Source organism: Psammomys obesus, unplaced genomic scaffold (assembly GCF_907164565.1).
Source record: "Psammomys obesus unplaced genomic scaffold, mPsaObe1.curated_primary_1811, whole genome shotgun sequence".
Lineage (NCBI taxonomy): Eukaryota > Metazoa > Chordata > Mammalia > Rodentia > Muridae > Psammomys > Psammomys obesus.
In genome coordinates, this window is record NW_026585504.1 from 5,223,229 (window position 1) to 5,237,739 (window position 14,511).

At 51.9% G+C, this 14,511-nt stretch overlaps 1 protein-coding gene across 3 annotated transcripts in view; it reads right to left on the reverse strand.

Annotated features, from left to right (window-relative positions):
* Smox (spermine oxidase) overlaps positions 1–14,511 on the reverse strand; it is a 33,942-nt gene that overhangs the window by 18,770 nt on the left and 661 nt on the right. Inside the window, exon 1 of one of the 3 annotated variants that reach the window (XM_055608969.1) lies at positions 14,237–14,256. The exons of the other annotated variants lie outside the window; for them this stretch is intronic. The gene's annotated coding sequence lies outside the window, so the exon portion shown is untranslated. Of the gene's footprint in view, positions 1–14,236; positions 14,257–14,511 lie in introns of those variants that run through there. 3 annotated transcript variants of the gene reach the window in all.

The following is a 14,511-nucleotide window of genomic DNA, read 5'->3' on the forward strand; positions in this document are numbered from 1 at the left end:
AGAGAAAGAAAGAAAGAAAGAAAGAAAGAAAGAAAGAAAGAAAGAAAGAAAGAAAGAAAGAAAGAGAGAAAGAGAGAAAGAGAGAGGAAGAAAGAAAGAAAGAAAGAAAGAAAGAAAGAAAGAAAAGGAAGGAAGGAAGAAAGAGAGAGAGAAAGAAAGAGAGCGAGAAAAAGAAAGAAAGAAAGAAAGAGAGAGAGAAAGAGAGAGGAAGAAAGAAGGAAAGAAAGAAAGAAGAAAACAAACACTCCCAGAAACCCCACACCAGCTGCCTTGCTGTGCTGGCAGACAAAGGGGCTCTGTGTCTGTAGAAGGCTCCTCCCACCATCCAGTCTAGGGCAGGCCGCCCCAGCCTCCCAGCCAGACCCTCCCCAGCCTTCTTACCCAAGCCACAGGGAGTACAACATGCAGTACAACCAAACCAAAAGAAAGGCCAGTGGGCAGGAATAGAGACGCAAACCCAGAAGGCAGGACAGGGCATCCCAGCTCAGTGTCCTACTTGCTTGCTAAGTAACCCCCCAGGTCCGGGCCTGCCTTTCTCTAGGCCCCGTTTGGCCAGCACTTCTGAACTCAGCCCAAGAATGTCATATATACTCCCATCCCTGGAGTCATATGTCCATATGCTAGGTGATTATATGTCGGGCAGTTGTCCCACCTAACACCTGAAGCTACTACCAGTCTTTGAGTTTCTCTATCTGTATACGGGGGCACAGGAGAGAAAAGGGACCAGTTATCTCCCAAGTACTATCTCACAAAGGCAGAGTGAAGAAAGAGGGTGCCCAAAGGACCAGCACAGAGGTGGAATCACCCTCCAAGATCCCAAAGCTCCACTGCATGTAAAGGAAGCCAGGGTGTTGAGCTCGGAGCCCAGCCTTGGCCCCAATGCAAACCGGATCTTGACCTTGGTGTCAATCAAACATCTACAACCTCTCAACCCAGTCCTGACTGAGGTTGATCCTGACTCTGCCTGCCCATCCTACCCAGATTCCATGGGCATTGGGCAGCTGCAAGTTCACAACAGGGAAACAGCAGAGGTACCGCCTTTCACAGACCAGCAGCCGCCCGGATGAGAACCAAGCCCCATTTTTCCTCCTGGCTTCTCTCAAAGCACTGAGCCTCTGTTATGCACCTCTCTTCCCTCAAAATGTAGTTCTGAATGGGACAACTTTAAAAAGCTTCTTGTAAACCTGTTTCAGAAGAAGAGCTGGGGGGCAGGGGGCAGGCACCTTGGCAGCCTGTGACTGACAGTGGAGGAGGCAGAATGAACACAGCCTCCCTCCCTCATGGAAGTAATGGGCAGGAGTGGGAAGCGCACTGGAAGAGGTGAGCACCCTGGGCCAGACTCAATTTCCTGCTACCCTGCTACCCAGAACAGACATAAGGGACTTTCAGAGCTCCCTGAATGGGCAGGCCCAATAGGAAGCCTGGCTGGGGGATCGCCAAGAAAAGAGAGCTCTCGGCTCACTTATAATCACAAAAGCCTCCTCCCACCAGTTTGTCATGGATGTTCTGAGATGTGGTCCCCAACCTTTCTTTTCTTTTCTTTTCTTTTCTTTTCTTTTTGGCTTTTTGAGACAGGTTTCTCTGTGTTGTCTTGGCTATTCTAGACTTGCTTTGTACACCAGGCTGGCCTGGAACTCACAGAGGTCTGCCTGCCTCTGCCTCCCAGAGTGCTGGGATTACAGGCGTGTGGCACCGTGCCCGGCTTGGTCATTATCAGTGATTTGAATTTCTCCCACTTATTGGATGGGTGACGGATTAGCTGGCTTTTCGGGCTGTGTTAACTTGACACCAGCTGGAGTTATCTGTAAGGAGGAACCTCACCTGAGAAAATGCCCCCATCAGGCTGCCAGTGCGCCAAGTGTGTAAGGCATTTTCTTGATTGACGATGTAGGGGAACAGGTCTGTTGTGGGGTGCCAACCATGGGCAGGTGACCCTGGGTTCTATAAGACAGCAAGCTGAGCCAGCCATGATGCCCAAGCCAGTAAGTAGCACCCCTCAGGAAACGAGGGCCTCTGCTTCAGCTCCTGCCTTGGCTTCCTTCTGTGGTCTGTGACTCAGGACATGAAATAAAAGCCTAAGACAGGTAAGCTCACCAGTAGAATGGATTGTATGCCAGTACATGCAGAGGCCTGGGCCAAGCTTTCTTCCTACACAGGGCCCCCAACCTGTACAGAGTGGGAGTCAGCGAAGAGTAGACTGAGCCAGGTGAAAGGGTGTGGGTGGAGCTTTGAGGGATCCTGCCCTGTAGAGGCCACAGATCCTCCTCTCAAGCAGAAATGTGAAGCCTGATGGGGCTACCCACTTCACAAAGACATTCCTGTTGTCTTATGGTAAGGGAGGAGCACATGAGGTGAGAAGGGTCAGCCCAGACCCCGCCTGCTGCAGCAAGAGTGCCTGAGTGCTGGCTTCCAAGATGCCCCTTCTGGTACTCCTGGCCAACTGTGGCCTCCCCTCTTCAGCTGACCTTTGTAACTGAAAGGATACTGCAGAAATGGTGGAGTGTGACATCTAAGACACAGTGGTCATGCCATCTTGCTAAGCAGGAGTGACCCACCATGGAAGCAGGGCCTGCAGCCCAAGAACCTTCAGACGCCTGTAGCCTCCTAGAGACTCTGAGCCAGAGCCACCCAGCTCAACTGCAGCCCCATCCTCACAAAAGCCCTACAGCTGAAGAGTTCACTGTTTTAAAGCTACTAGCCCTGAGGTAATTTGTTGCCCGGAAATAGATAATGAGCAATCATCAGTCTCCTAGCTAGGAAGCCTAAAGGGAAAGACCCCCAGGTTATACCTCCATCACTCAGAAACTCCATCCCCACTGCTCTGAAAAGCAGGACTAGAAACCAGGCCTAGGAGTTTACAAGTCCCCCTGACAGGAACATCACATCTCCCAGGAGATGTCCCTGAACACCTATGTTCACACTAGCTCAGTTAAGTCAGACTCCATGAAATAAAGTACTAGCATGGGTGTTGTTTTGGGGTCATCTGTGAAGCTGATTTCAGGCCAGGGCTCCAGAGCAGGCTTCAAATGCAGACATGCCAGGGGACTGATGGGATACCAGAAGAGGAGGCCGACAAAGCCATGGCCAGGTCATGGCCAAGGTCCCCTTTCTGTTGTCACTAACTAGCTCCCAAAGTCCTCAGCAGCCCAGGTCTTCTTCCCCTCCCTTCCCTCTTCGAAAAAAGCTTGGAGAGCCTTTCCCATCCCTGAAGTGGAACAGCCATCACACCTGCCCTGATCTGGGTCCTCTGCTCCCGGTCAGAAGTACCCCGTGAGATCTATATTTGCATGTAAGATGCAGCCTTCCCTTGTACTGCATTTGACCCTGTGGAGGACAGAATGTCAAATTATAGAGACAGAGCTGCCCTGAGGCTCACAGCTGGTTAACTCAAAGGGACAACGGTCAGCTAACATCCAGATTGGGGAACCTAATACAGGCTGGGAAGGAGTCCGTTTCGTTCCTAGATACTCAGAGGTACTGCTGATGAGAATAACTTCACACAGAGGTGGAGGCTGTGACCTGTCCTCCCTATTGAAGGTCTCCCGGATGAGAGGAGTCCCAGGAGGAGGCCCAGTCCCCGGTGCACTCACCTGACCTTCCTTCCATGCCTGGAGAGCTGGGAATTGACATGTGGGCAGGAGTGGGGAGGACACACCCCACCTTCTCAGGGCCTTCAGCCACAGCCATGAGCTTTGTGGAGACAACCACACAGACAAGCCCTGTGCTATTCTTAGAGAGAGTCCATCCCCACCCCCACCCCACCCTCCTACTGGATAATAGGCTGCCCGTGAGCAGCGCCTCCATCCCTACCCTCCAAACAACAGCATGCAGGCATCAGTCTCCATAGGCCATGTCCCAGTGGCCTATGCAGAGTCTGGATGGACACAGGACACATGGGTGGGATATGGGGAGTTTCATATTAAAATGTATGAGCGTTCTATGCCTGGGCTAGGCAGATCTAAAGAGGCACGTAAGTCTGAGAGAAAACTATGCTGTGCCAGAGGCAGGCAGTGGGGACAAGCCTTTTATTCATTGAGCAGGTTTTAATGAGTGCTACTCTGTGGCAGCCCTGGGCACAAGGAATACAGAAGAGGTAGAGCTTAAGAACATGAGAGGTCAAACCTTACAAGGGCCACAAAGAAAGAAGTCGGGGTGGAGGGGCAGGGGAGGCGCGGGCACAGAGGAAGTGAGAATGCTGTGTGGACCTCCGGGAACTTACAGGATGTGCAGCCAAGGCAAGGCAGGACAGCATGACTTCAGTGACCAGTCATGACAGTGCTGGGATAAACCCAGTTCTTTCCAGTTCTTTGTCATCTAGCTGACCCTTCAGTCCAGGGTGTGAGAAAGATCAAAAGCTACCCAAGGACAAATACCTCCACAGGCTGAGAGGGGAAGCCCAGGCTCTGACTCCTGAGCCCTGTTCTCCTGCCAGGAGATGGGCAAGCTTCTGCGGGTCACAGACCCTAACACACACACACACACACACACACACACACACACACACACACTGGAAGTGCGCTGAACATCAGCAGCAGTGACAGCACACCACCTCCACCAAGAGGCAAATGTGCCCAGCATTACCTACAGGCCAACCCAGCCGGATGTGAGTCATCCGGGCCAGGGCTGGATACAACAGAGATCTACCCTTGGTGGATACTGAAAGATGGACACCTAGGACCGATAAGCTGGCGGGTGAAGGGGTGCCTTCCCCATGGGCTTCTCCCCGTTCCCTTCCCACACACTGGCCAGTGTACAAACAAGACCAGCACAGTCAGCGCTTTCTGCTGACTCTTTCAAAACCACTTGCAAAAACGGAGGCTGTGAACACAGCCCAGCCACCCAGCTTACCCTCATCCCTTGGTGGCCCTCGTGACACTGCACAAAGCCCAACTGTGTGTGACTGCAGACCGGGGGAGGCGGGGGTCCCAGCAAGCCTCTCCTCCATCCTGAGTCACTGAGCCTCCACTTCTTCCAGCTTGAGACTTGTGCTCCCTGCACGGGAAGAAGTCCTTCAGTCCCGAGGTGGCAGAGCTGTCTAAGGTCTGCTGGATCCAGGCAGCATTTGCAAGGAGGGAGCTGTGCTCTTCAGTAAACCCCTTGGTAGCAAAACCACCACTCAAAGGCCCCCCACCCATTACACTACAAATTACACAATCACAAAAAGTATTCGCATTAACCCACACACACACCCTAACCCGACAACAAATGAACACCGCAGCAGACTGCTACTTGATGTCTGTGCTCTGTACCAAGCTCTGAGCTACGCTTCCTGTTCACCAGACCTTTGTGCTCACATGCGCCCTGCCACCCATCGTGCAGAGGAGGAGACGGGTGAGGAGGGCTGCAGAGACGGATGGAGGCCGCCCAGGGCCAGGCTCTGCTCACTCACTCTGCTCTCACTCACTCAGGCCCTCACCCTCACCACCCCCCACCCAGGGCGGCAATCCCAAGGCTGCCCCAGGCGTGGCACTTCTCTTGCTCTACCCCTCTCCGTGTGAGACACAGCACACAGTATTCCGGGCACTTGGGACTGGGAAGAGTCACCCCAAAGCCTGGCACTCACCCCACTGGCACAGCCAAAACCTAGGACTGTCATCAGAAGGCCACCAGCGTCTCAGACTGAGTGTGTGGCAGAGTAGGCCACAGACCACTCTAGTCTCCCTGCCCCTGGGTCTAGCCTAGGCTTGCCAGACAAACACTGTGCCAGACTCAGCCCTTAGTCTTAGATCCTCTCCATAAATAGGGTACGGAATACGGCAGCATTGCTTTGCCAGGCCAAATGGAAACTCCAAGAGACACAACCCATGAACCCTCCCTAAGAGTCAGTCACCTCCACACTCTAGCCCAAGACTTGCTTCTTCTGGTGACTCCAGGCTGCTAACAAGTGAACAGGCCTGGCCACCAAAGGTCTCCTCACAATATCCACACAGACAGCACAACCCACACACAAGCAAGCAGCCTGCAAAGCCAAAGCCCGAAGCTGGGTCTACGGGCTGTGACTTACCCCATAAAACACCTGGGAGCTAAGACGCTGAGCTGACGCAACAGACATACCCTTCAAGTCCTTTGTTAAGTTCAAAGAGACTCAGTAACTCCCTGCGTTTGAAGTCAAAGCACTCTGCCATTGTTGTCGCTGTTCTTTTACTGAGCAAGCAGACGGCTCAGAGTGTAGTGCCAAACACCTTTCCTGTGAAATGTTCCGGTTAGTCCCCGCAGCAATGCTTCCATGTTACAGAGGAGGAAACGGACGTTCGGAAAGCTTATAAAAAGTCATTCTGTGCAGCATGTGGTGGCGCACGCCTTAGATCCCAGCAATCAGGGAGACAGAGCTCTGAGTTCGAGGCCAGGCTGGTCTACAAAGTAAGTCCAGGACAGCCAAGGCTACACAGAGACACCCTGTCTTGAAAAACAAACTAACAAAAAAGCATTCTGTGAAACACTAAGCCTGGTTCTTGCTGTTTAATTTCGGTCACAAAGTCATGTTCGATGCCTTTCCCAAAGCTACTCTCTAAGCTCCAACCCCTCTAGTCTAACTCACAAAGTTTTGCCTTATGTGTGGTTTTTAATTTAATTTATCAGTGTTAAAGAGAGTAGGAGTTCTGTTTTACACTTTCTTCAGTCTTTACCCACAGGCCATCCTAGGTGTCTCTTGCAAGCATTAGCCTAGAATCTACTTGGAGTCCAGGATTTTACTAGCCTTCCACGGCCAGCACCTCAGCCGCAGAATCAAGACAGCAAGCAGACAGGCAGGGTAGGGGTAGGGCAAAGTTGAGAGTTTGGGTGTAGGTCTTGAGGAGGCTAATGAATGAGGAGAGAGCATCAAGCCAGGACCTGGGTTTGCTCAGTGTCTCCTCACTATGAAACAAGATAGTAGACCAGGTCTCATCACAGAGGGAGTGCTGTGGCGAGGACAGAAACTACCTCATAGCTAGTTCTTTGCTTCATTTTCTAATAAATCCCACTGAACAGCCAGGTGAGGCTTCTCCTGGTCTTAAATCTTAAACCGGGCCTTAACACCCTTCCCTAAGAAGCAGGCAGAGGACTGAATGGCAGAGGTATTGTACCCCACAGCAGGCCACCCAGCTATGTTTAAAAGCAAATGTTTTTCTTCAACCTCTAGCCTTGGTCCTCTACCCCTACCTAGACTTACAGAGAGCCCAGGGCTCCAGCCTGCTTGAGGAGGAAAGAGCAAGGACACAAGACAGAGCATAGTGCAGGACTGGACGGAGGCTGCTGGGAAGCTCAGTGGGGCTTCCCCTCTTCCCAGATTCCCCAGTGGGCCCAAGCCCATGAGCACCTGACACTGCAAAGCCCGGCTCCTCCTCTAGGACTACTAGGATGCCACACCCTGCCTCCTCACCTGAGCTGCTGAACAAGAGTCTTCATCCTGCAGATGTGGTGGGGGGGCTCAGGACGTCCCCACCAGTCACAGGGAAGTGGGGGGCAGGCACCCTGGAACAACACCTCCTCCCCTTCCTACTGACCAACCTACCTCTTGAAAGGCCACAGAGTGAGGCTCCTAATAATTTGCAGAACGCTAGAATCTGAGGCTAAGAGTCACATTAGCAACCCAACCACTCCACACGCTTTGAGCCAGGAAGGATCACAGATACTGGGGAATATTGCACTCCACTTTTTCACTGTGTACCCTGCCAAGCTTCTCACTAAATCACTGTCCTATTCATGTCAAAAAGAAACCTCGATGGCTTCCCAGGGGCTAAGTACTTAAGATGGGTTCCTACCAGTCTCTTACTTTTCGTTGTCCGTTGTTGTTGCGATGTTTTGCTTGTTTTGGTTTAAGTTCTGAGATAGGGTCTCACTATATAACCCAACCTGAAGTTCTTGTCAGCTTCCTAGCACTGTGATGTCTTACCCATCTCCTACTTCCTCACTCCACTGGCCACTACTCCTGAAGTCAGTCCCTGCTGCCCTAGCCCCCACTCTTCCTTTTCCTAGGCAATGCACTGGTTCACAGGACTCTACCCCAGCCTTGAGGTGCCTCTCTTATCCAGGCTCTTCCCTGGGTCCTTCCTGGAGATGTGGCTTCCATCCATCTGTTAATCATACTCCTGAACACTGTAAGCTGGCCCTCTAACGTAGCCCTTCAAAGGACGTATCATTACCCCCATGGCACAAAAAAAGAGGCTGAGTCACAGAGGGCTTCAGCTTCTTGGCCAAGGACCTCAACCTTGCTCAAGGAACTTCTGAAAGAGAGGGTGAGAAGAAAAGAGAAAAACAAAACAAAACAGTGGCAGGCTGGTGTGACCCAGACAGAGGTCCCATCCAGAAGATTTAAGCCTGTTACCATCATGTCTTGGGCATCAGATTAGTCCTTCTGGGTCCCTCAACCACTCACCCAACAAAGATATCAGTTTACCACAAGAGCCCAAGACCAGCTCTGGGCCTTGGATCTGCCCAGACCTCCAGACCTCTGCAGAGCAAACCAGTCAATTTCTTCTCTTATTTGTTCTCTAATCCCTAAGGAGGCTTACAGCAGTTTTTGAGAAATGGTGCCCCCTCACCCCTCAGGATGGCCTGGCAAAGTGGGGAGACAGGCTTGACTGTACCCTTTTTGATGAGTTGGTAGAACATCTGTAGAACTTAACATAAAAGCAGGCCAACCCCAGCCCTGGCAGCCCCTCTGGGCACAGGGTGGCATTCACCTTCAGTGTCCATCTTCCCACCTTTTGCCAGAGTGTGGTGACTGCACGATGGTAATGAAAGCATCTAATGGGACCTCAACTGACTTTAGGCTGTGCTGAGTCAAGACAGCAAGGAGCTTTGGGAGAGCCCAAAGCAAGCCAGACAGTTTTCCACACAAATTACTCACTCTGCTGCATCTTTAGCACACAACGTTTAATGGTAAACCAGAACTTAGGTGTATTAAGCTGCTACTCTGGAAATACACAGTGCCCCACCCAACAAACTCTGTGACATCACTCCATGGGGGAACAGAACCTCTCTGTTTACAGACAAGGAAACTGAGGTGGCAAAAGGGAGCAGACACTTGCCTGCAGTGGTGCAGCCAGGCCCTGACTCCCAAATACACTGGGGAGGCGACCAGGGCAGAGTAATACCACAGCCGCAGCCCATGTGACCATCAACAGCAGCAAGAGGGACTCCTGAAGGGAAGGAGAGTGACAGAGGGCTTGTCAGAAGTGTCACAGCTGTGCTAGAGCTGAAGCCCAGCTGCAGTCCCAATCTCTCACACCGCCCCGGCTAGAGGAAGGGTGCTCACTCCAGATTGGCTACCCCACCAGACTAGGCTGCAAGCAGAGATAAGGTGCCCTGCCTGCCACCTACACGCCACCCTGTGTAAGACCTAGTCACCCTAGACACCCCACTGTGTTCCTAGAGCTGTAAGAAGTGAAGCCTGAGCTGCCAGCCTCTGAGGCCACAGCTCCCAGAGCTCCCTCACCTAGCCCCACTTCCCAGCAGGCCACCCTCAAGCACCCTCTACCTACACTCCTTTCCCAACTCCTTCCCAGCTCCTTCCCCATGAAGGTAGCTCTCTGAACTCTGCAAAAACAATCTACAAAAGACTGAGAGGAACTGCTGCAGGTCCCGCCTAAGCTGAGCCTGTCCCACAGGACACAAGCCTAAATTCGCTGCACAGACAGTGACCAGTGGATTAGCAACTCTGCGCTGCCCAAGCATTTAGAAACACAGAGTCCCAGCTGGGCGGGGTGCACGCTTTTAACCAAAGCACTCTGGAGGCAGAGGCAGGTAGGTCTCTGAAAGTTGGAAACCCGTTTGGCCTACATAGCAAGTTCCACCATAGCCAGAGCTACATGGTTGAGACACTGTCTCAAAAATAAGTAAGTAAACAGAAAAAGAAAGGAAAGGAAAAAGAAAGGAAAACAGAAAAGGAAAGAGAAAAAAATGCAGATTCCCAGACCTTCCTCCAGACTCACTCAATCACACAGGACTGACCTGCATTTTAGTAAGGTGCGACTGTGTTCAAGTGTGAGAAGCACGTTTTAAAACCACAGCTCTAATCACATCATGACAGCCATGACCTATGACCTCCAGTGGCTCCCTGGGGCCTGGTACAAGGCCAGACTGTGCAGCTGGGCAATCAAGCTTTTCTGAGCTTGGCTTCAACCCACTTCCCTAAGCCTGACCTCCCTTCCCACCCTGGGAATGCCACCAGGCCTCAGACAGGCTTCGGGACACTGTCAAAGCACCGCTTTTCCAGGAAGCTTCTCCGAACTGCACCTGGCATCTCTCTTTTATTTGCTGAACAGTGAGGACCACACCCTTTGTCCCTGCTGCCCGGAACACCAGGCCGGGCACAGAGCATTCCAGGTAACACCTAGGAAGACCCAGTGTCCAGCTCAGGCTCTGCCCTAGCCTCCAGCTCAGCCAACTACGACGCAGGCAGAGACGGGCCTCCTCCATGAACTTCCTGACAACTACAGCAATGTGGCTGGTGTGTGCCTTGGTTTCTCCAAATGCAGAAAAGAATGTCCAATAATGGAGGATCTGCCCAAGTGAAGGAACAGATCCCCAAACAAACCGGATCTGTAATGAACAGCATCCCCGTGTGGTCAGCAGCCCCTCCTCAGCCAGTCAGGACCCTAGGGGTGGTCATGTGTCTGAGGTATCCCAGGAAAAGGATCACAGAAACTGCTGCCCTGGCCTCAGTCCCAGAACTGGCACCCCTTAGAAAACCCCTCATAAGAGCAAATCCCACAAACCTGCTAACGTTCAGAGGCAAAGAAAAAAAGTCTCTCTCATCCCAGTTTACAGAAAGGTAGAAAGAGGTCAGTGCTACTTCCAATCCCTCTTCTCGGTCCCCACATCCTACCAGCCCACAAGCACCAAGCTGGAAGCACTCCCTCACTCTTCTAGGCAGGCTCCGAAGGAGGCTAGCTTGTCTGCAGGGCCCCACTGAGCTCTGTCTTCTCCAGGGAAGGAGTCACAGAAGCAATGGCAGGCACATAAACCAAGAGGTAGCAATGTAATCAGTGTTTAGACTAAAAGCGCAGACTCCCCCCACCCCCAGAACCCTGATATCAGTGTACAAGATTCCCAACTACTTGAGGTGGGTCTGGAATTCATTCCAGAAGAGAAAGTGAGGACAGAAGCAGAGAAACTTGGCAGCCCAGCCCAAGCAAGGACTCCAGCTTTCAATGGTATCAGGCACCCCTGCAAAGCAAGAAAGGCCCTGGCTTATTAAGAAACCCTCCAGGGGCCTAAAGCCTAGTCACCTGGGAGAGTGGCCTGGATTTCAGAGCCAGGTAGTTTGAGTTCCGATCTCTCGCTCTGCCACTATTAATTATAGTGATATGCCTCTGGTATATGCCTTCAATAAAATAGAAGTGGAAGCTGCTAAGAGAATTAAAAGAATCAATTATCTGCAGAGTCCTTTAAAACAATATGTAGTGCCCAGTGAGCACACAGGACTCTGCCCTACCCACTTACCCTTGGCCAGATATCTCCCTCCTCAGGATGCCCTCTTTGCTCCCATCTATACCAGTTCATGACCCTTCCTAGATATGCCAGCCTCACCCCAGATATGAACTGTTAGCTCCTAGCTCCAACACTTGACTCTGTGACTTTTGGGTCTCTCTCCTAGGTCCCCCTGTCAAGATCCCAAGTCCCCTTCCTTCCATATAAGCAGTCCCTGGCTCTCCCCTTTCCTCTGAAGTATTAGCCCCATGACTCAACACTCCAATGACTGTTCTGTACAAATGGGAAAGCTGTGGGTACCAAGATGAGGGTTCATAAAAAAGCACACCCCCAACCCCAGCTTCTTCTTTCTATCAACTCCCTGCCACCCTGGGTTTGACCATGCAACAGCTACTCAAGGGAGCTCACTGAAAATAAGTCCCAGGTGTCCCGATGTCCTGAATTAGAGACCCAGTGTCTCTCACATACACATGTACACCTGGATTTCTAGCCAAAAAAGCAAAGGAAACCATCTAGCTGTAACCGACCATCCCCATGTACCTGATGTCCCCTTGATAGACAGGAGCGACCCCATATCTTCTCTGCTTTCCCTTTTTACATTCTACTGGCTGGCTCACATTCTTGCATCAATTTGCACAACAGCTTTTGTGGAAACAAAATAAAAAATCTTCAGGATCACTTAAGACTCCAGGAGCCTTCTGTGCTAACTGTAACACTCATTTACTTCAACCTAGCCCAGCCTCATCTTTGTGGATCAAGATGTCCTGAATGTTACCCATAGAACACCAAGAAAGATGCTCCAAATGTAGCAATGGGCCAACCAGTCAAGGTTCTACCCTTAACAAGCCAATCAAAGTCAAGACAACTACTACTAAGGGTTATCGACTCTTACACATACAATGAACAAAGTAAAGCAAGATCTATGATGAATCGTGTGTAGGGCAGGGGCCTTCTACCCAGGCTGGAATGGTATCTGGGGAAGGTATGCTCAAATTTAGAGCTAAAATATATATATATATATATATATATATATATATATATATATATATATATATATATAAGCAAAGCATGCCCTGTAAAATCACAAGAAAGAAATCTTCAAGTCAAGGAAGAGACCACAAGCAAAGTCTCTGGGTCAGGAAAAAGCTTAGGGTGTTGAAGAGAGAAAAGTGACTCAAAGCATCTGTCAAGGAGAATATAAAGGTGTCAAGAGTCAAATAAGGCTGGGAGGTCATCAGTGGCCACATGACAGAGGGTCAAAGAGTCCAAGGGAAAGCTTTGAGGTTTTATTCAAGTGTAATAAGAAGCCATCAAGGAATAAAATGATCTGATCAGACTGTTCTATGTTGTTCTTGCTGTTCTGTTAAAAATAGATGTAAAGAAGATAAGTGTAGGCATTGGGAGAGGGCTACTATGGAATTCAGGAAGACCTGAAGCGTGGCTTGGCCTGGAGCAGTAGCCTGAGGTAAAATAAACAGAATCAGAGCACGGAGAACTGACCCTAGATGAAAGAGCCAAAGGCTGTGAAGGGTGGGTAGAAAGGAGTCCATACCACCTGTCCTACAAGATGGGTAGAATGTCAGCCCTCTCAGATGTCAGGACCTAAGAGGAGCCTGTCCCCAGTGTGGTCAGTATTCTGCTTCATCTGTGCCAGTTTGTGGTCAACTGGGACCTCAGAAGAGTGGTGGGATCCAGTTGGAACCAGAGACAAAATGTGCTATTCAAAATCAAGAGCATGAAACCACTTAAGGTCTTTGTGTTTGGGGCTGAGGAAGTGGCTCCGTGGTTAAGTGCTCTGGCTGCTCTTCCAGAGAACCGGGCATTCAGTTCCCAGCACCCACATGAGAGCTTACTTGTAAATGCAGTTTGAGGGGATCTGACAGCCTCACACACACACACATACATGCAGGCAAAATACCAGTGTGCATGAAATCTTTGAAAGAATGAAAACCGGGTAGAAAGTGAACAGGGAACAGTGAGAATGGGAATCAGGTGAGGAAGTGCTGAGAACAGGGCCCTGAGCCCCCCCCCCCCCCCCGACATTTAAGAGCTAAATGAAGCGGTGGGCTGGGGGAGCAGGCTAAGGCAGACAGGCAGGATGGAGGAACGGGAGTGTCTGGGTACAACTCTGGGACAGAGCTTTCTAGGAGACACTGCAAAGCAGGCAAAACCTGCTAGAGCAGCCAGGCACTGGAGACCCTGGCTTGGAGTGCAGAAGCAAAGGGTGCCCGCCTCTTAGGGGCACTGCTAAAGACAGCACTTCTGAGAAGATACACTGTGGTGGAAATCGGGTCCCTGACTGCAGAGGGGATGAGATTCACAGCCAAAAGGGGAGACTGCGGGATGAGAGAGGGAGGACGGGACGACGAAGCCTGATCTCAAAACCTGCTGGGTAAGAAACCCCGGGGACTCATGAGGGGATGGTCAGAGGGCCCAGGAACCTAAGGGGAAGCACGGCCCTTCAGGCACTGAAAAGCTCCTTCCTGAAATGTTAAGAGGAAAGGGACAGAGGTAGCAGAACACAAATAAGAGGGCCATTCACACACCTTCCTGACCCTCTGTTTGGCCCCAGGACCGTTGACCTCCATTCAATACCTGCTGTTTTCCCCAAACTCGGCTAAGTGGACAGTGCCACTGTCAGTAGGTTCCTCCAACAACCTGTGGGCACCGCTCTCTGAAGGGCCGGCCACTGTGTGAGGTCTGCTCCTGGTGCAGGATCCGAAAGGTCCGCGGATCGCTCACCTGCTCCACAGCCTGGCCAGCCCCAGGCCGCCGGCCGGCCTCCGCGCCCCATCCAGGCGAAGCAGCCGCTCCAACTCACCCTGCCCTTCGTGAGCCTGGCTCCGGCCGAGCCTGGGGTTGCCTGCGGGGCGGCCCTCGGAAGAGCTGCTCCCCACCGCCCCGCCGTCCCAAGGCAACCAGCAGCCTCCCGGCCCCCGGCCGCCGCCGCGAGCGGCGTTCCCTCCCCGCCACGGCGCGCACCCTCCGGGCCGCCGGGGTGCCTCGCCGGCTTTGTCTGCGCCGCCGCGCCGGGTGCCCGGGGGATGCGGCGCGGACCCCGGGGTGGCGGCCGCCGGGGGTGGCCGCCTCCGCCCT